This window comes from Nicotiana sylvestris, chromosome 4 (genome assembly GCF_000393655.2).
Source record: "Nicotiana sylvestris chromosome 4, ASM39365v2, whole genome shotgun sequence".
In the NCBI taxonomy this organism is placed as follows: domain Eukaryota; kingdom Viridiplantae; phylum Streptophyta; class Magnoliopsida; order Solanales; family Solanaceae; genus Nicotiana; species Nicotiana sylvestris.
In genome coordinates this window covers 180,436,076-180,459,719 of record NC_091060.1, presented here as the reverse complement: position 1 = coordinate 180,459,719, position 23,644 = coordinate 180,436,076, and the positions used below count along the sequence as shown (strand labels likewise).

Sequence of the window (23,644 nt, the reverse complement as noted above, 5' to 3'; positions counted from 1 at the left end):
AATAAAGGGATAGAGGGAGATGCCAGGGTCTGCGGACGCCTGCATGTCTACCTTGGATCTCCGCGTGGACTGAAGGCAGCCACCCAATCTACGGTCCAAATGTTGCTGCTCCGGGATCTGCACGTAGTGCAGAGTGTAGTATCAGCACAACCGACCTCATGTGCTGGTAAGTGCCTAGTCTAACCTCGGCGAAGTAGTTACGAGGCTAGGACCAAACTACCAAATAAACCTGTGCAATTTAACTATATACAGCGGAAAAGAAGAACAGTAATATACAGTCAAGTATGGGAGGGGTAACATGTTGCGGGGGAGCTATCAATTTAGAATAGAAAGACAACCGGTAATTAAAAGAAACAACATATCTCAGATATCAGCAAAGAAACAGAAATCAATAAGTGCACGACATCACCCTTCGTGCTTTTACTCTCGTCCTCACCAAAGCAATCAAGTAATGAAAATGTGTACGGCATCACCCTTCGTGTTTTTACTCTCGTCCTCACCATATAATTAATATAATCAGCACGGAATGGTACATCGTGCGGCACGGCATCACCCTTCGTGCTTTACACTCTTTCCTCACAAATCATACACGGCATCACCCTTCGTGCTTTAACACTATCTCACCAAAACAATACACGATATCACCCTTCGTGCTTTAACACTCTTCCTCACCCAAACAACAATCACAAATAATCGGGCAAGGGAATAAATGAAATGAAATTACAATAAGAATCCAGGCAAGGGAACAATAGTTCAACAATCAAGTCCCGGCAAAGGAATAACATCAAAAGAAGCATCAACATCCCGGCTAGGGAGATAACATTAAAAACAACAAATTCCCGGGAAGGGAGATAATATAATGATTCTCTTCTCTTTTACTTCACAACTCACTTCACAACTTTGAGTCAATGCTCTAAAAGGTTTAATTTCCACTTATACTTTCACATTTCACTGTACAACTTGAGCCAACGCTCCTCAATACTCAAATGTCACAATTTCTTTCACAAACTTTGCCCAACAATAGAAATCATCACCAAAGCATGAATAATACAACGAAGCCATAATAATCACAATATAAGACTCACGGGCATGCTTGACACCAAAGCATAGATACTCGTCAACATGCCTATATGTCGTACTCGACAAATACCACATAGCATTTAGGACTCGACTCCTAATCCCTCAAGCTACGGTTAGACCAAACATTTACCTCGATGCCACAAACACAATTCAAGTCTCTACTATCGCTTTACCTCTTGATTCCACCACCAATTCGCTCGTATCTAACCACAAGTTACTTAATTACATCAATAAATGATAAATGAATCAATTCTAATACATGAAAATGAGTTTTCTAAAGTTTTGCCCAAAAGGTCAAAAATCGCCCCGGTCCCACATGGTCAAAACCATAGGTTCGAACCAAAACCCGATTATCCATTCCCCCACGAACCCAAGTATATAATTTGTTTTAAAATCGGACCTCAATTCGAGGTCCAAATCCTCAATTTTTGAAAAACCTAGGTTTTACCCAAAACACCCAATTTCTTCCTTGAAAATCATTGATTTTGAGTTGAAATCATGTGAAAAGATGTTAATGATTGAAGAAAACGAGTTAAAATTGACTTATAATCGATTTGGAAGAAGAGTTGTCTTTGAAAAATTGCCCAAGAGTGTTTTGGTTTTGAAAGAGTGTAAAAAATGAAAGATTTTCGGCTAAGTTATAAAATTGCAGGTTGTAGATATAAGAATTGCGACCAATTGCGAACCCAAACTTCTGCTAAGTTTGCATTTGCGAAAATTGAAAATGAGACCAACATGTCGCATTTGCGACGACTGGCCACAAGCTGGGGGATCACATTTGCGATTAAAACACTTGCAATTGTGAGATAGGTTGGCTTAGGCTACTGTCACAATTGCGACATAGCCCTCGCTCCAACTCCAGCGCTTGAAAAATCTATATCTATATATATATTAAAACAAGAAAGTTACCATATATAATTGACATTATGGTTATGCCAAATGGCAAGCTAATAAATGTCAATATATGGTAACTTTATTATATATTTGACTATTTTAGCTAAATAAAAATATAATATATATATATATATATATATATATATAGAGAGAGAGAGAGAGAGAGAGAGAGAATTTGAATTAAAAGATAATTTTGAATTTATAGATAAAGTTTTTAAATTCGAATTTAAATTAAAAATAAAATTTATTTTTTATCATGTTATCATGCTTAATTCGGTTAATGATCATATGCAATCATGTTAGGAACTTTTGTTATTTTTCTAATTATTTAAATACTACTTCGCCTCTAGCAAAAAAAAAATACTCCATTTAACTATAAAACTCTTTCACATTTAGAACCCTATAAGTATAGTTCTTTGAAACAATGTAACTAGATTTGAATAAAACGAAATTCTTTTAATATAAATGTAATATATAGCGTACACGTATGTGTTTATCCAAATAACAAAAAAGAGTTTACAAAACCAAATAAAAGTTTACTTACATATATAATAAAGTAAACATACATTCAGGAGAAAGAAACATCACAAAATCAGTCAATCTTATAAAAAATATTTTTTTTTTCTTCTTGAAGAATATTTGTTTGAAGAGTCAATTTACATAAATGAACTTCAAAAAAATAAAAAAAACTTTGGCTATATAATTGTTATCATTAATTTCAATTTAGCACATTCAAGGAATTGAAGGGTATAAGCTGAAACCCCTTCATTTAACCGTAGTCAAGCCAATATTACAAGGGAATAATATTTTTTTCGTTGAAGAATATTAGTTTTGAATCATTAGATTATGTGAAAGGTTTTTTTTCAAATTCAACAAGAGATAAATTGGTTTCTAATTGATAGTTTCTATAGCGATATTTTAAGTGTAACAAAGTGTATATAAAAAAAAAATCGTATGACGTGAAATATTTTTTTTTAAAATGTAAACAAATTATTTCAAAAAAAAAACTCTTTGCTTTTTTTTTTTTTACTTCGAAGATAATAAAAAGACACGATATTTTTGAACATTAGTAGAGAGTTTTAAAATTATTATAATAGAAGTTATATCATGGATAAACTCAAAAAACCGAAATCTTATGGAATATTTACATAATATCTGGCCATATTAATTGTTTACTTTTTATAGCTAATATAAATAGATGATATACGGACAACGCACGATTATACACATATTATAATTTCAGCTAGGCTCCAAAAGAAAAATATGAAATAATTTCAACCTAAGACTAAAAATATAATTAAAGTTCATATGTAGACAATTTTATTAAAACTCATCCTTTTATAGTAAAATAAATTATTATTTTTTGTAACAAAAGAAATAATGACATAAAAAATAAGATAAAAGAAAATAAATATTGAAAAAATGTTAGAAAGATCTAAAAACCAGAAATAAAAGATGACAACAAATTTCTTCTTATGTTTCATCTTTGTTGAGTATAAAAAATTTGAAATTTAATCTCATCGATTTCATATATATATATATATATATATATATTTAACTCAAATACATAGATTATAAGATAAGGATATCTTAGAATATTTTTTTTTAATTTACATTATGTGTCGTTTTTAAAAAATCACTATAACTAACAAACTGATATGATATTCGAATTTGAATTAGAATGCAATTTGAGCAGTTTGCATTGGTGTTAAGCCAAGTATGGTGTGGAAAATAAACTACTTGACAATTTTAAGACAATATATGCAATATTTTATAATAATAATCAACTAATTTAACATTTAATGATTCAAAGAACAATTTTTTTGTATATATAGGGTATTAAAAATTTAAATTATGGGGTTAGAGATATCGATAAACTTAAAGTGGAGTCATACTGAAATAAATCCGACCAAATAATCATTTAAATTTTTAGATAGCCGATTAAAGTAAATTTTAAATTAAGGATAATATCTTCACTTGCATCATTATAAAGATAATCATTATTATAATATACATAAAGTTTTAGAAATTGAAATTTCAAAAATAGAAATATTTTTGAAAGATAATATCATACCAAATAAGAGACTAAGTTGTAGTATAAGAGTCACGTTGTAATCAAAGAGTCGTTTATATCGTATCAACCTTTGTATTTTGCCATAAATATGAGTTATTATTTCACTTTGTGTCTATTTTTATGTTCCAATGACACATATGAGAATAGTGCAAAAACAAAATTATCACTACGAGAATTGAGAAAATGTTTGTCTTCTTTCATGTAGTGTTTCTTAATTAATATTTGACAATTATCAATAATTGTTTAGAAGGTTTAAATGTTAAGGTTATTTACATATAATTCAAATGACTCAGATATTTAACATGGTCAATGTCAAATATCAAAATGGAGTAAAAAAATTCACTAGCTAAAGAATTTTTTTATATTTTTAGATAGTCAACTAAAATGAGTTTTGAATTAAGAATAATATTTTCAATTACATTATTATAAAAATAATTATTGTTGAAAAATAAAGTTTTAGAAACTGAAATTTTAAGAAAGAAATATTTTTTAAGAGGTATCAACACACCAAATAAAAGTTCAATGTTGTAAAAGAGTTAAGACTTATCCAAAGAGTCATTTATTGTCTCAATATTTGATTGTTTTGCCGTAAATATGAGTTATTATTTTGCTTCGTTACTATTTTTAAGATCCAATGACATCAGCAAGAATGATATCAAAAAAGAAAAATAGAAGAAATGGTTTTTTTTTTCCGTATAGTTAATATCCAATGATTATCTATATTTACTAAGAAAGTGTAAACTTTAAGATTATTTACATACAATACAAATAACTTAAATATTTGACATGATTAATATCCGCGCATCCGCGCAGGTACTAATACTAGTTATTTAGTATAGACAAGGTGCTCTAAATCTCAAGCTTATACAAACCTCAAAGGATTGGGGTTAAAGACGAGATTGGTAGAAGAAAAGAGAATATTAGAAGCAGTCAACAATTGAGACGGAAGAAATTTCAGGTCAAACACTATAATTATTTCACACAAAAGTAATTTTAATGTAGAATGTAGAACTTTGTGGAAATATTTCGATTGGTCAACCCCTTTATTACAAGCAAATTTTGTGGTTGTGTTTAACCAAATTTTAAGTCACGTTAGAAAGGAGATGTACGCATTTGCTTAATATTATCTTAGAAAATAATTTTTAGTGATTTACTTTTAGAGACTTTGATTAAGTTTTTCAGTTTTACTTAATTAAAATATTTCTATCTTTTATTTGAGATTTGATATGATTAGCACAAAAAAAGAGTTGAAGAGATCATGAAAAAAAAAACGCATACAGTGAAAGAGGAAGAGACCAAATTAAATGGTTGATTTTCTTGTTGAAATGAAGAGGTACTTTTGTAAATGAAAGTTATTGATAAGAATATTTTTTATTTTGAAGAACAAATTTTTTACTTTTGCTTCTAGCTTTTTTCAACGACAGAATAACTGTAGTTCAAAAATACTTTTTTGTTGGCCAAATAACCTCCAATTTTCGCAAAAAATATTTTCTTGTTTGTTTTTCATTTGGTGCCTAGTATTCGTATTGACTGGCATCCAATAAAATGCAAATATGCACCGAAATGTTCCACATTCCGAGTAAACCTCAACCTAACAAAGATAAACTCCATGCTTAGGCCGAACCCGAGATTCTAGTTAAGGATAAAAGATACTTATCACTCCACCACAATCCTTATTCGATCACAAACAAGTACTTTTAGCTTGCCAAAAACTTGGTCAAACAACTCTATTATGACCTACGTGAAAGGAAATAGACACAAACTCTGGTAATTTCTTCTTATCCCAAAAATATTAATCATCGTGGCATTACTCCGCAATAGAAATATGAAGAATTAACCTCAAATATTAGTCCACCTAATTTCTTTAACTAAAAATAATCCGGCAGATGTATAATATATGTAAAATTCATATATAATATGTGTATAATCTTTGTACACCGGCTAGAAAAAGTAAATAGTAAATCTGGCCTGCAATTTGTGTAATCCCAAGAGGTATTCTACTTCATCAGACAAATTAACCTAAAAGCCCTTGGGAGTTGGGAAAAGTCAGGTGGCTAAATACAACAATTACAACTATACTAGTAATCACAAGTTGTAACCTAAAGGTCCTTTTGCTCGCTACTAAATCACTTGTTCCTTTCTCTTCCGCAATTTACCTTTTCAGGTTGGCATAAAGGCCAAATTTCAGACTCGACTTTAGTCCTCTTCTTCGACCGCACTGAACCATCTTAGTTTGTGACTTGTGAAGTTTTGTACTTTTCTTTTACTTTCCCCATTGTTTACTTAGTTTCCAATACAGTTTCTAATTTTTGTTTAGCTCCGCCATGATCGTTGAGATCTTTATTCATCTATAAGTAGTGAATATGGCATCAATGAAACTATACACTTTAGAAAACGAAGAATACTTTCCCTTGACATATCAACATTTTCCGTACTATATGCAAACATTGGTGCTGAAGACATTACTAAGTAATTAAATTGCACCCTCTAATAACCAAAGCTTTTAAATGAAGTAGTCACAAAATTCTGACAAGATATCAAACTTAACTGCCCGCTCTCTAATTGCTTACACTGATGACCTTGGAAAATTTAAGTAGAATTACAATTGTCAACAGTAACATTAAGAAAGGAAGAGGGAAAGCTACACAAATATAACAAAAAAAAAATAATAAAAATAGTATTAAATAAGCGTAGCTTAAGATCTATTGGTCAAAGCAGAGAGCTAGCTGATACTGATACAACAAAATGAAACCACGCAAATCCAGCTAGACAATGTCAGTTTGACTGTGACAGGTCAGTATTAATTATGAAATTTATGGTCATGACAACCACCCAGATGAGAAACAATGACCAAAAACAATGACCAACTCGGAATGAATGGGGAACCATAATAAAATCCCACCTAACAATTAATAGGAGAGTGTCACACAGGCTCCTAAATAATCGTCCCATTACTACAAACACAAATTAACTTTAGCACTAGCTTTAGTCTATGGATGTCGATGACCATATGCCAAGACGTGACCACAATTCGCAGATGAAAGCATTTGCGGGCAATCCCGTGAGAGAGGCCGGTTATTGAGGTGGTGGAAGTACTCAACAAAGCCAAAATATTATCCGAAGTAAATAAAAACTTTCAATGGAACAGACATATGGAGGCCAATAAAATAGTCTGTATTTACTCCTCCAGTTAACCCTAACAAGTTTGCCCGCTTCATCATAGGAATTCAAACTATACAATATTCAATACAGAAAAAGAATATTAGAATACAGTTATTGAATTAGTCAACTCGTATATACAGAGAAGAGACCTACAAAGGAGAAAATTGGATAAGACAAGATTTGAGAGACTCATTAAGACTAGCAATTCCTAAGATAAAATCCTATGAACTAATATGATATACAAGGGCCTGAGGGGAACCTGAAATGGATTATCCATGTAGGTCCCACTGCCATCTCGGGTTGCAGAACAGGAAAATAAATAAACCAATGGTATATAGTTACATATTTCCTCTACATGAAGTAGCTGACAGATGTTTTCTTCCTTGATCCACCTTCTCCATATAAGTCATTCCACTGGAGAAGCTCATTCATGTTTGAAGATTCCGAGGATACACTAGCACATACCTGAATTCATTGACACATAAACAAGTCATGAATCAACTAAATGCATACACACTTACACACTATACCAAACTATACTCCACAGTGATGATAAAGCAAGAAAAACACACAAGGGCCCAAGAAAGTAGTAGTACTTAAACATTTTTCCCCACGCTAACAAGAAACAATTTCATTTGCACAAATTGGTACAAAACCATCAAAGATTCCTGGTTGGTCATCCAGGTAGGTCAAATACAAAAGCTTGCAATAAGAATATGATATCTACATCGCCTATGCAGCAACATTTCAAGAAGGACATGATATTTAGATTGAGGTTATCAATTTAGCTGCTATCTATTCCATCTGAAATGAATTAGCTGCTATATATGGAGTCACCAATTGTGATGGTCATCTGATAGCATGAACTCAACATTAGTTCTTCATTACAGATACAGGGTCTACTGAAGTGTGCAAGCATAACAACAAAGATAAGAGATGAGCATAGATTTATGTAAGTGGACCCGCTAGAATTTACTGAAATGAGGCACCAAACAAGATCAGCTGCCTAAAGACTGGAATTTGAGCTCACAAGACTAAGAGCCCAAGTTCCTCGGACCCCCAACAGTGGCTTTACCCTGGACATCCTCCTACCACATTATTACCAGTCATGCACCACCGTGGAGATGGTGTTTTTTCTGTATAGGGGCCAAAGCAATTAGCTGATGAACTAAGACACTCACCACATATAATTAGGCTCTGTAAAATTAAAAAAACCACTGTGTATACCAGGCTAGAAGAGAAGACTAGTGGAATTTGAGACTATATTTGATCATCAGATTGAAGCTTGGTGGCTTAAAAGCAAAGGCCAGCCAGTGAAGGTACAAGTACCTATACTAGTGGCTGAGGAGATACTAGCATAAATAGAGAATCATTTCTCCATGAAACAGTGACGAATGAAAGCCACTCGCTAAGAGAGGATTATATCAGTTTGAGGAGCTATTGATCTTTCAAGTTACATATATAGACTAGCTGATCGAAACCCCGAAATGTTGTGGTGGTCTCTTGTGCAATCACATGAACAAAATTCCTTTTTGAACTACTTCACAGTAGCATGTAGAAGACATGAGAGACCGACAACATTCAACCAGTCAATGTGATTTGTTGTGTTTAACTGGTTGAATGTTGTTGATCTCTCATGTCTTCTGCATGCTGCTGAGAAGTAGTTCAACAAACCAGTCAACATGATTTACCCCATAATTTTTTGACAACAGCTCTCAAATCCCAAATCTGTATCTCGCACCATCGAATAAATAAATAAAAACTAATCACTTGAGTACATATATATCTGACGTTACGAGAGATGTTCGATTCCTTCCTCTATGATCCCTGCATTCTCTTTCTTTGTTGTGAAGTGGATGTGGATTTGGAGCCCAAGTCCACTGAAGGAACTGGATGAAAGAGCTACCTTCCTGGAGCTGCCTCCTTATTGTAGATCGTTAGTTCACCAATTCAAACTCAGATCAGTTGGCAAGTGGATTTGTGCCTGGGTATGAACTACAAACTAGAAATTCGATCTTGAAAGTGTATCTAAGGCGGATTAGTTGTTTATTTTCAAAAGAGAATTTGATTAGAAAATCTGCAACAGTGTGATATCAGAAAGATCCATGAGAGTCCCAAACTTTTCTTGGCAGTAAATAAAGCCTACTAAAAACTTTTCTTGGCAGTAAATAAAGCCTACTAACATTTCTCCTGAACCCCAAATACTCTGCAGAGAAAGTAGAATGAATGGCACAAAAATCAGATTAACCACAGTACGTGCAATTGTGTACCTGTTCATGTGCATACTTAAAATCATCCATGTTAAGTGGACGGATGTCTGCACTACTACGCAACGCCGGAGTTGGCCTGTTCTCTGCAACTGCCGATGCTTTCTCCTGAAATCATGCCCCAAAAATAAAGAACAATAAGTCAATAAATTTAGCAGATTAAAGTGTAAAGACTCCATAGGAGATGACGATGACCAATTAATTTAAGACATCGCCAAAGGAAACACATCATGAAGCTAGAACAAAAAGACTTCCAAACAAAATTAGTAATAGCGCTTTTGTATGTTGTGATCCAGGTCACCAATTCAACCAAATGTTGGAAGGTCACAGAATTATAACAAACAACTAGAATGAACTCAAGCAACTGACCTTCTCTTTCTCCAAAATTTCTCTAATCGGGCAATGCGCAGCCGTTACACATAAATTCTGGGATTGGAAATTTCAGACAGCAGCAAGTACGATATCAAATGTAGATTTAAAAATAATGCAGTTATTTTGAAGGAGGTATTGCAAAAACAAATGCATTAGGAAGTGCAAGTAATCTTGATCCAGACCTTTAAATCACTCCCTGAGTACCCTTCCGTCATATTAGCAATAGCTTCAACATCTACATTTGGCGCTAATTCTTCCTTCGCCAATATCACTCTTAAAATTTTCTTTCTGTTTGGAGCATCTGGCACATTTACCATCAACCTGTATTGATCAATCATTGGAGCACCAGTAGCCGTAAATCATTTAAAAATCAATCATTGATCAATCAGTTACACTTACGCAAATCATAAGGAAATAATTTATTCAAATTTTACCTGCGCGGAAGCCTCCTAATAACTGCTTCATCAAGGTCGAAGGGTCTATTTGTTGCAGCAAGCACAAGCACTCGTTCCTTATCCTTTGTACGCAAACCATCCCAATTTACCATGAATTCATTCTTCATTTTTCACATAGCTTCATGCTCTCCTGGATTTTCTCGTCTTCCTAACATGCTATCCACCTAGTAGACAAGAAGAAATGGAGGCAAAAGGACAATATAAACAAAGAACGATATAAAGAAAACTTTATAACTTTTTAGGGTGTGAAATAAGAAAACCTACCTTTGTAATCTATATAGGAAAAGAGCTTAGCCCAGCAATAGCTGCAGAAAATGTCACCAACCTCGTCAACAAAAACAACACTAGGCGCTATTTTACTAGCTAACGTCAAGACTGCTTTGACATACTTCTCTCCTTCACCGAACCACTGATAAGAAAAAGCTGTCAACCATTTTAAGAAGGGCCAGTCAGATATAAAACAACAGAAAGCAGATATCAGTGATACCTTTGACGTAACGCTTGACATTGATATGTTTATAAAGTTTGCACCAGCCTCAGTAGCAACAGCTTTTGCAAGCATTGTTTTGCCAGTACCTGGAGGTCCAAAGAGCAATATTCCCTTGCAAGGCTGTAGATAGCATCTTGTTCAGAAACATGAGTGCATACTTGATGACCAAGTACTATCTGCCTCAACCCCCCCCCCCCCCCCCAGAAAAAAAACCGTGGGAGGAAAAAAGATCCCAATGGACTTCAACATAAAGCAAATTACTTTTACCTTGGAGAGCTACTCCAGGTGGGGGGGGGGGAGAGAAGAAAGAAGATCCAAATGGACTTCAACATAAAGCAAATTCCTTTACCTTGGTCAGCTGTCCTTTACAAAACAATTCTGGTCTTTGAAGAGGCAACATCACCAATTCTTTCAGAGTATCCTTGACAGTTTCCAAGGCCCCAATGTCATTAAAAGTAACACCAATATCACTAGGTGGAATTACGTCCCCGAGTAGTCTCTTCTCGAACTCATTTTCAGTAACTACATCCTGAAAGTCAAGTATCCATCTCAGATTTCAGGTAATTCAGAATGAGAAGCACCTTTTTAAGAAGTAAATTTGCACAGTCGAGAAGAAAAATCAGAGCCACCTTGAGGGATTTCTTTGAACTCTTGGTTTCACTCTGAATGCCTTGCAAGATATTGAGCCCATAAGCAATGCTGCAAATAAAAAGACATTTCAGTGAAATGTAAAACAACCCAAAACAACCTTCGCCCCCTAGAGACGTGAAATAAGAGGACACTTTCTTTACATGTTATAACATTATGGACTAGAGAGTGAAAATTAAATTTGACCTTTCACCGGAGATAACTAGCTTGGCGTCCTTCACGGAAGACTCAGATTCATGCATAAAGTGATGACTCAAAGCCCAGGCGATTATCTTTTCAATGCCTTGACAGCCACATCAAGAAATATGATAGACTGTTATAATCAAGTAAACGATTTCAAAGCTAAAAGGCCTAAAACTACGAGAAAACACTTACTTTAGTTTGTGAGGGCTTGATCTTTTATGCATAAAGTTTCCAGGTCAGGGCAATCAATTCTGTTTCGATTCAAAACCTGAAATCGCACATATAGTTAGAACAGCTCAATAAATCAGTTCATTGAGGATACATTTCCATAAGCATCATACTCATTTATCTTTCTTATACAAATCATCATAAACTGTCAATTGTAAATATTATCTTATGCTAACTCCACAAGTGGTGGAATAAAATTAACTTTTCTTCTGGCAAGGGATGCGCTGATGAGAAGGTGGTTTCAGCCTTTCAGCTGAATCCAGGACAAGACAGTAAGAAAATGAAAATTGAAGTGCTAAAGAAATGTTCATGGTTTTGCCTATGTGTCCTACAAAATCCACAACCCAAAAACAATGAAGGGATCTAAGATAAAAGGTTTTTGCCCTTAGCTGGTCAGAATAGAGCACTCACATTGCGAATGCTTGCTATGTTTGACTGAGATTTCATAGTTTCCATATCCCGATCTAACTGTTGCTTCCAGTCTGACAATAAGGTTTCATCCTGCCACAAGAAGATCCATATTACATACTTAAATCAAAATTTAATACAGTTGGCACTTGGCAGTCTAAACATAAACTGAAAGTACCGGAGGAATCTGTATGGTAACTTTGTTGGGGAACAGGCGGGTGAGCTGCTTCATTGTCTTGGGGGTTTCATTGCTTCTATCATGCAGCCTACCAAAATTATCCTGGAAAGAGATGCCATTCAACGCATATTAGTCAACCATTTGACAGAGGCAAGTACTTCCAGAATGCAATTCGTAATAACCAAAAGTTCACCTAGAAGCTCCAAGGAGATGCCAATAATAATAACAACAATAGACCTTATCAAAAGAATAATAATAACAAGAAAAACAACTTTTTTGGATAACCAATAACAACTTATCAAAAGAAATTTAATAATAATGACGACTACTCTTTACTACACAATTGTCGAGTAGAGCTAGCACGTAAAACCAAAGTCCATAGGTCCGTCGGTATCTGACTCATATGAACCATATTAGTTCGTAAAAATGGTTTAGCACGCAATGGTCAAAACAGGTTTCAAACCCATTTTTAATGGGTTTGGTGTGGGTTTAAGAAATGTTAAGTTTCTTCTTCTTCTTTTTTTTTGGGGTTTTGGGGGGTGGGGGTGGTCTAGGAATTAGGGGGTGGGTGGTAAGGCAGAAGCTTAAAGGATTTGAAGGCACATAACTATAGCAACATGTTCTAGTCAACTTACCTGCCACCCTCTTCCCCCGACCACCCTAGGGCTGGGCATATATAGGGTAAAACCGATAGCCCGAACCGAATTGGTTTATTGGTATCGGGATATTGGAATAATGATTCGATAACGGTTTGATATTATTAGACTACTGGGTTATCGGTTCGGGTCTCAGTTTGGCCAATTTTATTAACAGTTTAACCGATAACCCAATAAGCTATATCAAAACTATAATTTTACCCTTAATTATATAAAGTCACCTTAAGGTTTCATTCTCTATTAGTACTATATTTGGATTTCTTAATTTTAAGGTGTAATTGCTACTACTATTTTGTGTTGTTTCTATTGTGTCTGGACAACTGGACTTGAGCAAATCTCTTAAATTCCTTATACGAAAGCAGCTTTTGTGATTACCATTGTCCTGGTTTTTCAAAGCCAGCAATTGGCTGTCGGATTTCGTCCCGCAACTAGAAGAAGATCGCTTCGGGGTCACTGTGGTGTGACTGAATGTAGAGCAATCCGCCCTTACCGCCTTTGATCAGTAAATTATTTAGAACTTCGAGAGATGGTCAAGGTAGCTTGCTTCCAAGCAACTGAGTACATGTGCCACTTTTCCAAAATATATTGTTACTCTTGCTACAATTGTTGGATCAATGCATTTTATGGTATCAGTAAATTTAATGTTTCTATCTTAAACAATATAACACACGTTTGATGAAGATTAATAATGAGTTTTTCATTCATTGTCTTGGTCGGATGCAAGTTAATATGGTGAAGTCATCCTCTTTTATTTCATAATCTCATTGATGTTCATTTGAGTATGAATATGAAAGTATATTTGAGCAAAGTTTGCTATTTATAATTGGACAAACTTTTTGACGAGGGTAGACATGTGTTCGTGAAACTTGTGTTCCCTCTTTAAAATATAACTGAAAGGGGTCAAGATTATAAGATCAATTAGTGTTATACACTATGCTTTTTCGCTCTAAAATTGAGTTATCTTATCGGGTAAACCGATAACGATTGATAACCGATTAACCGATACCCGATAACTGATATACCGAACTAATAACATTCACAATCAAACCGAACCAACCGATACCCACCCCTAGATCACCCCAGCAAAAGACACCACTTCTTCATGCCCCTCCCTGTAGCATTTTCTCTCTATAACTCCCTCCCTCGTACACAATGACACATCATACATATGCATCTACATATATATGCACGTGGGTGAAAGAAAACTTACTAGTGGCCATTGGTGGGTGGTAGTAGTTTTAGTGATTGAAATATATGAGATTTGGTAATAGTGGAAAGGTATATCTAGTACAAGATGAATAAGATAGAGATATTTGTGTAGTATAAGAAGAAAGAATAAGGATATGGGTTAAATGAGCGTGGGTATGTTGGGTAAGGCCTGTGTAGATTACTTTCGACAAGCATACATTCAGATAACTAATGTGTACACATCATACACACATTAGTTTTGGTGATTGAAATATATGAGATTTGGTAATAGTGGAAACAGGGGCGGATCTATGTAGACAAGAAGGGGTGGTCCGTCACCCGGTTGCTCGGGTAAAATTTCCTGTGTATACTGACATTTCACGCAAAAGAACGTAGATAAAGAACGAGTGGCACCCGGATTAACAAAAGTGGTTGTGGGTGCCATGGTTTGAGGGCCAACTTTTCAGCCAAAATACCTGTGATCGACACTCATTTCACGCTTTTAGCATTCCAATTCTACTTACCCCTTTTTATCTTCCTTTTTCTTGTCTGTTTCTTAATTTCTTTTACTTTTTTCACCTTTGTAACTCTCTTTGTGCAATTCTATTTTTATTATTTTCTTAAATTATAAAGTTATATTTGCTTTTTTTCTAGTTTCTAGATCACAAAAGTTTTATATGTATTTAATTTTAGTTATTTTTCTTTTTTATCCATCTAATTTATTTTTCCTTGATAAAAAAAAGACAAAATTTTTTTGTATGGTTATCATCTAGGTATTTATGCATCAAAATTTTTGTAAAGAAAACCGAAGTAATTTCAAAATGGATCGAATCGAAAGGAAGTGAATTAATACAAAATGAGTCAGATCAAATTTACATCCCAATTTAATCGCTTTGATTATTGATAAGTTTACATTAAATCTGGTGGCACCCGCATCCATCAAATTCTGGATCCGCCTCTGAGTGGAAAGGTATATCTGGTACAAAATGAATAAGATAGAGATATTTGTGTAGTATAAGAAGAAAGAATAAGGATATGGGTTAAATGAGCGTGGGTAGGTTGGGTAAGGCCTGTGTAGATTACTTCCGACAAGCATACATTCAGATAACTAATGTGTACACATCATACACACACACACAAAAAAAAACAATTGCCATCAGAAAGTTATTTTTCAGACACACACATATAAATATAAGAGACATGGATGGGTAAAAGTAGTTTGGGAAATTAAAAGATGAGGAAAATGGATAGGAATAGGACCCCGGGGGTAAGAACACAAGAACACAGCATGTGATGTGTGGGTTAGGCGTATGTTACAGGTTCAAACCAACCGCAGACAAAAGCCTAGTATTTAAGTGGACACGAGTAGAGGGATAGGCCCATCATCCACCATGTTTCGAGCCACGCATTAGCTGGCCCTTGGGGACATTGTATAAGAACAAAGTATGAGGAAATCAATTAAATGGGTTTTGGTAGGTTGGGTAAGTCCAATAGCCATTTTCTGAAAACCCAATTGACACCCACCTTTGAAACCCTAGACCACAACATATTATATCATGAGGAAAAAAGTTTGTTTTGTATTGTATGCTCCCAAACTATACAATTCTTAATGACCAATTAGAAAGACTTAGGGAATCCATAGTGTCAGTCATAGGATCAATAAAATAAATGAAAATCCATATTAAAACATCTCCCCTCAGACGTGGATATTTACATTCCATTGAAATTCTTAGGTACAACACCGAGAACAAGAAATAGAAAACCAAAAGAAAAGACAATGGGAAAAAAAGTTGTACATACTAGGAAGGCAAGGTCAAGCAATAAGGTTTGGTTACTTCCAAATTTCGTAAATAGCAGGCCACCAGGATGCGACTGTAAAGCATAAGGTAAGGCAATCAGAATCACAAGCCAATTTCTTTATCCTGAAGGAATGCGAAAATAACCGTCACTGCATACTTTCTCCTTTCGGTTGTCCGACTGGGTAAGGGATGCTATGGCAACAACATTCTCTGGCAAATGTTCGAGCTTAATCTTGAAAGCAGCATAAGCCTCAGGGTTTCCCACCATAGACTTCTCAATGTCTTTGATGAACAAAACTAGAGGACTACTTTTACTTTTGTGAGAAGGCACGGGAGAAAATATGATATATTGATATTGTGTGTGATGCAATACAAGAGGTGCTATTTATAGCTACTCTATACAAAGGGGATACTACTCCTATTCCAATGTGGGACAATTACATAGCTATCTCTAACATTTACATAGCTATCTCTAACACTCCCCCTCAAGCCGGAGCATATAAATCATATGTACCGAGCTTGTTACATATATAATCAATGCGAGGACTAGTGAGGGACTTGGTGAAAATATCTGCAAGTTGATCATTCGATCTCACAAACTTCGTAGTAATATCTCCTGAGAGTATCTTTTCTCTGACGAAGTGACAATCAATCTCAATGTGTTTAGTTCTCTCATGAAACACCGGATTTGATGCAATATGAAGTGCAGCTTGATTATCGCACACAAGTTCCATCCGACTGATTTCACCAAATTTCAACTCCTTGAGCAATTGTTTGGTCCAGACTAGTTCACATGTTGCCATAGCCATTGCTCGGTATTCTGCTTCTGCACTAGACCGAGCAACTACATTCTGTTTCTTACTTTTCCAGGACACCAAATTTCCTCCTACTAAAACACAATATCCAGACGTAGAACGTCTATCAGAAGGTGATCCTGCCCAATCAGCATCCGAGTACCCAACGATCTGCTCATGACCTCGATCCTCAAACAGTAATCCTTTACCTGGAGCCGATTTTATATACCGGATAATGCGGACAACTGCATCCCAATGACTATCACAGGGAGAATTCATAAACTGACTTACAACACTCACAGGATAAGAAATGTCGGGCCTAGTCACTGTGAGATAATTTAATTTACCAACCAGCCGCCTATAGCTTGCAGGATCGCTAAGCGGCTCCCCCTGTCCAGGCAGAAGTTTAGAATTCGGATCCATCGGCGTGTCAACAGGTCTGCAACCTGTCATCCCTGTTTCCTCAAGAATGTCTAACACATATTTCCTTTGAGAAATAACAATACCTGAGCTAGATTGAGCAACCTCAATACCTAGAAAGTACTTCAATCTGCCTAGATCCTTAGTTTGAAAGTGCTGGAAGAGATGTTGCTTCAGATTAGTAATACCATCCTGATCATTGCCCGTAATAACAATATCATCAACATAGACTACCAGATAAATACATAGACTTGAAGCAGAGTGGCAATAAAACACAGAGTGATCAGCTTCACTACGAGTCATGCCAAACTCCTGGATAACCGTGCTGAACTTACCAAACCAGGCTCGAGGAGACTGCTTTAGACCATAAAGTGACCGACGCAAGCGACATACAAGGCCACGAGACTCCCCCTGAGCAATAAAACCAGGTGGTTGCTCCATATAAACCTCATCCTCAAGATCACCATGAAGAAAGGCATTCTTAATGTCCAACTGATAGAGGGGCCAATGACGAACTGCAGCCATGGATAGAAAAAGGCGAACTGATGCCACTTTAGCCACTGGAGAGAAGGTATCACTGTAATCTAGCCCAAATATTTGAGTGTATCCTTTGGCAACAAGACGTGCCTTAAGTCGATCAATCTGGCCATCGGGACCAACTTTGACTGCATAAACCCAACGACAACCAACGGTAGATTTACCTGAAGGAAGAGGAACAAGCTCCCATGTACCACTTGTATGTAAAGCAGACATCTCGTCACTCATAGCCTGTCGCCATCCTGGATGAGACAATGCTTCACCTGTAGACTTAGGGATGGAAACCGAGGACAATGAAGATATAAAAGCATAATGGGGAGATGACAGACGATGATAACTCAAACCAACATAATGAGGATTAGGGTTTAGTGTGGTCCGTATACCTTTTCGAAGTGCAATCGGTGTACTAGGAGCAGGATCCGCAGTAGGAGCCGTGTCAGGTGCAGGACGAGAACCAGATGGGCCTGATGTAGGGCGCGAACGACGATGATAAGTCAAGAGTGGTGTTCCTGTGGCTGGGGAACTAGGAGGGATAACACTGGACTCCTCAAAAGTTGGTATGGGTGAAACCTCTGTGGTTGAAGGTGGATGAGGATTACTAAACTCCTCAAAAGTCGGTATAGGTAAGACCTCAGATATGTCATGGTGGTCAGCAGAAGTGACATCAGTTGTGAAGAAAGGTTTAGACTCGAAAAATGTGACGTCAGCTGACATAAGGTACCTATGAAGATCAGGTGAATAACAACGATATCCCTTCTGAACACGAGAATAACCAAGGAAGACACACTTGAGAGCACGAGGAGCTAACTTATCTTTCCCCGGGGCTAAGTTATGAACAAAACATGTGCTCCCAAAAACCCGAGGTGGAAGAGGGTATAAGGCTGACTGGGGAAACAATATTGAATGTGGAATCTGACCCTTGATGGGAGATGAAGGCATCCTATTAATCAAATAACAAGCTGTGAGAACTGCATCGCCCCAAAAACGCAGCGGAACACGAGACTCAATTAGAAGTGTGCGAGCAGTCTCAATAAGGTGCCTATTCTTTCTTTCTGCAACCCCATTTTGCTGAGGGGTATAAGGACAAGATGTCTGATGAATAATTCCATGAGAAGACATAAACTGCTGAAACTGAGAAGATACATATTCTAAGGCATTATCACTGCGAAAAATGCGGATAGAGACACCAAATTGGTTTTTGATTTCAGCACAAAAACTCTGGAATATAGAGAATAACTCAGAACGATCTTTCATTAAGAAAAGCCAAGTACATCTTGAGTAATCATCAATAAAGCTAACAAAATAACGAAATCCCAAGGTTGAACTGACTCTACTAGGACCCCATATATCAGAATGAACCAAGGAGAAAACAGACTCTGCATGACTCTCAACACTACGCGTAAAGGAAGCTCGGGTATGTTTCCCAAGCTGACACGACTCACAATCTAATCTAGACAAACTGGATAAACTAGGCACCATCTTTTGAAGTTTGGATAAACTCGGATGTCCTAAACGTCTGTGGATTAGATCTGGAGGATCTGTAACTAGACATGTTGTGGAAGGACTGAGCGAGTTAAGGTAGTAAAGACCTTCTGATTCACGACCTGTACCAATTGTCCGTCCCGTACTGCGGTCCTGCATAATAAAAGAATCATCAATAAAATATATACCACAATTGAGGGCACGAGTCAAACGACTAACAGATGCAAGACTAAAAGGACAACCAGGAACATAAAGAACGGAATCTAGGGTGATAGAAGACAATGGGTTGGCTTGTCCAACTCCTTGTGCCTTAGTTTGACATCCATTGGCTAAAGTAACAGTAGGAAGAGACTGTGAATATACAATATTCGACAAAAGTGATTTATTACCAGAGATATGATCAGAAGCGCCTGAGTCCATGACCCATGGTCCAAGAGTACTAGACTGGGAAACACAAGCAAAAGAATTACCAGCAATAGGAGTGTCAGTCTGGGCAACTGAGGCTACTTGTGGAGATGTTTGCTTACTTGCTCGATACTGAAGGAGCTCATTATATTCTTCTTTAGATACAGAAAAGCCCTGGTTACCTGTAGTCTCGCTCTGAGCAACGTAGGCATTTTTGGGTGGACGACCATTTAAGGAATAACACATTTCGCGAGTGTGTCCAAGTTTGTGACAATAAGAACACTTGGGTCTAGATCTCCCAAAACGACCGCCTCCTCGTCTATTCTCCATAGCTTGAGATGCCCGAACATCCACTGTCTGGGATGCAAGAACAGAGGAATCAAGTATCTGTGATGAAATCACTGGGTGACTTGGTGCTGCAGCAAGGCGAAGTAATCGAGAGAATAATTCATCAACTGTAGGGACAGTCGGACTCGCCAAAATCTGGTCTCGTACTGAATCAAGATCATGAGGAAGTCCAGCGAGTGTAAGAACTAGAAACATTTTCTGTCGCTGCTCTTGTTGTTTTGACACACTAGCAGAAACTGGCATCAATGTCTCAAATTCCTCCATGACTGCCTGTACCTGACCCAAGTAAGTAGACATATCTAATTCTTGCTTCTTTAAGTTTGTCATCCGTGATATCACATCATAGAAGCGAGATATATCATTAGTGTATAACGTACGAGCCTTTGCCCAAACCAAATAACATGTCTGGAATGGCCGAAACAAAGGCATCAACTTAGAATCAATAGAACGCCACAAGATGCTACATAATTGAGCATCAATTTTTGCCCAAAGCGCTATCGCCTTTTCATCTCCTTCGCTAGACTGTTTAATCAGATGATCTTGCACACCTTGACCTTTACACCACAACTCGACAGATGAAGCCCAAGCTAAGTAGTTTGAACCTCCCATTAAAGGTTCCGAGGTAATCATAACATTAGAGTTTCCAGAACTCATGCTTTTAGACCCAAAAACATCAATTCCCAAAGACATCTTGTAAATTATTACCAAATAAGAGAAATAATCAACTGTAATCCACTGAAAATAGAGTAAGGAACACTGAACCAGAATAGTAAACTACTGTAGCAGTTGGAAAGTTACTGTTGCAGCCGGAAAATATTCAAAGTGGTCGGAATGAAATAAAAACAGTAGGGGTAGGATCGGAATTACCAGAAGACCCAACTGTTCTGAAGGAACTTTTTCAAAAAATGGCCGGAAGTCAACTTTTTGAAATCACTATTCACGCCGGAAAAATAAAAAGTGGTCGGAATTTGGTGTAACCTGGATGGGTAGGCTCGGAATTGCAAGGGAAACAATCTGTCCTGAAGAGTCGTCGCCAAAAAATGGCCGGAAGGTGGCCCACGCAACGTTGGAACTTCGCCGGAAAATTTTCTCTTTGGACAGCTACAGTACCGCCGGAGATTTTCACTGGGATTTGGTCGCCGGACAGTGACTACTCTTGTGGTAGTGTTGGATTTTGTGCACAACACTGACCGAGACAAAGCAGACGCAAAACAACTTTGAAAGTCGCCGGAAAAAAAGGGTTCCGGTGACTGATTTTACTTCCCGGAATCGCTGGAATTTATGCACAGCGATAAATCTCTCACGATAGCTCTGATACCATGTGAGAAGGCACGGGAGAAAATATGATATATTGATATTGTGTGTGATGCAATACAAGAGGTGCTATTTATAGCTACTCTATACAAAGGGAATACTACTCTTATTCCAATGTGGGACAATTACATAGCTATCTCTAACATTTACATAGCTATCTCTAACAACTTTCATTTGAAGCAACCTACATATATAAAACATAGTAAATAAACCAAGGACACTCGACTTTGAAATGGAATAGTATCACCGAGAGGTATATTAGCAAATACCTCAAAGAGTTCATTGATAGCAAGTTTATCAATTTCATCAGTACTTGAGCTATCAAGGCGGAGCAAGTCAGCTGTGGAAGAAAAAAAGATCAGGCCACCGAAAAGACATGCTCTGTTATTCGGCATAACTGAGCCGGGCAACAAAAGCGGACCATGAGTTAAATGAGGCACTAGAGTATTACCAGCACAAAAGAACCCATGATCTTCATCGCACAGACCGCCAAGATCATTACCCTCTGGGATTGATTTATCAAATCTGACACCAATTTTAGAGGACCCATTTTCCTCAAATGCAAGAACCACTTTGCCCCTGTAACCATATGTTGGACCCCTGCAATCATGTGTGTTGATGACGTGATTTTAAAAATAAAGGAGTTACTGACAAATCCAATAGAGACATAGAGCATTCTGTTCACAATGAATAAAGGGAATATTAACTAAACAAGTCAATCCATTCTGTGCACAAAGAATAACAAGAAAAAACCATTTTAATCCCCATAGTAGTATTGCCATATAAAGCACAAAGGGGTCATAATTAAGAATCATTGGAGCAGGAAAAAACCTCATTAAAGAAATACAGCATTAAGTGCTCATATTTACCGACATTATCCAAAACATTTAAATTTTATTGTTTTTCAATAAGGTACTTTCAAAACTATTTATAAGCCTTTCATGACTAAAATGTTTATACCCATGTTCCTATTTTATTTTCACATTTAGAGAAAGGATAAGGCTAAGGTAAGGAATCAAAAGATTTCAAATGTTTTAACTTGTTCACAGCACTTTAAATTACATAAATCAAACAGAAATTATGATTTAAGCGTGTTATTAAGAAAAGTTCAAATTTTTATCTCTAATTGGACCTTCTGAATAAAATTTGGCCCATAATGGTTCCATGAAACTTTTGTAGATATTACAGATTATCTTCCATAATGGTTCAAGGAAACTTTTGAAGATATTACCGATTATACAGAGTCGTAATTTCAGAAAGTGGACTATGGAAGATCTTTCATAGGCACATAAGACCACTTAATTCATACAAATAAATAGATAGAGTACTAGGGCTAATAAGCAACCACTAACTCAATTACAGAATTGACTAATGTTCCAACTGATCCATACAAATGATCCAAATCAGAAATTCAAGTAAACGGCCATCGGTGAGGTACTAAGATCAACTCCTCGGGTAGCACATTATAGGCTGCCCTAAGAAAGTTAGGCAACTGCACTAGCCAATCACGTAAATTATGTGTCTAAAAGTAGTACATAGTAAATATCAGAGAATACTCAGGTTAATTGTGGAAGTCCGTAATTCTATCCATATGAAGACTTGAATAAGACATCACAATTAAACAGTAAGTTAACAGATGGAAATGATTCAAAATGCAACCTCAAGCATAGCATATATAAGAATCAATGAGAGAACTGAACTAACATCTCACAGGAAAAAGATTTTTAACAGAACTTATTGCACTTACCTTAAAGGTGTTTGCAGCGGAGAAAAGCCTGATGAAGATCCAACATACTTCACTCTGTCACATGTCAAAATGACAGGTCCTAGCATTAAGCATAAAACTTCCACCACAACAGGATATTTTCTAACCCAACATATATAAAATATGAAATGATGTTTTGTGTCATTATCAAAGGAAGAGAGAGAGAGAGAGAGAGAGAGAGGCCTTAAAAAGCATTCTCGCTACGAGAGCAACAATTACCTTTTTTGAAAGTGTAGTTTTTTGACGAGGCAGTAGATGCCTCCTGCTTGGGCTGAGCATGAGAACTAATCGTTGAACCACCAGTTATATCGGCCTCAACACTTGAAGCTGGCTTCTTATTAAGATGCAGTGCCGCTGCTTGTGCAGCACGTTTAGCAAATACACTAGCTCTCCCTGGCTTTGAACTTTCTTTCACAGGGTCGACATCTTTGGCAATTGAACCCTAGATGGTATATTAAAGAGGAAAAAATTAACTGCAGGATAAAGAAAGTTCAATT

The 23,644-nt window shown here is 36.4% G+C and overlaps 1 pseudogene; it reads right to left on the bottom strand.

Annotated features, from left to right (window-relative positions):
• Positions 1-7,248: 7,248 nt before the first annotated feature.
• Positions 7,249-23,644, bottom strand: part of LOC104225058 (uncharacterized) — a 24,008-nt pseudogene continuing 7,612 nt past the window's right edge.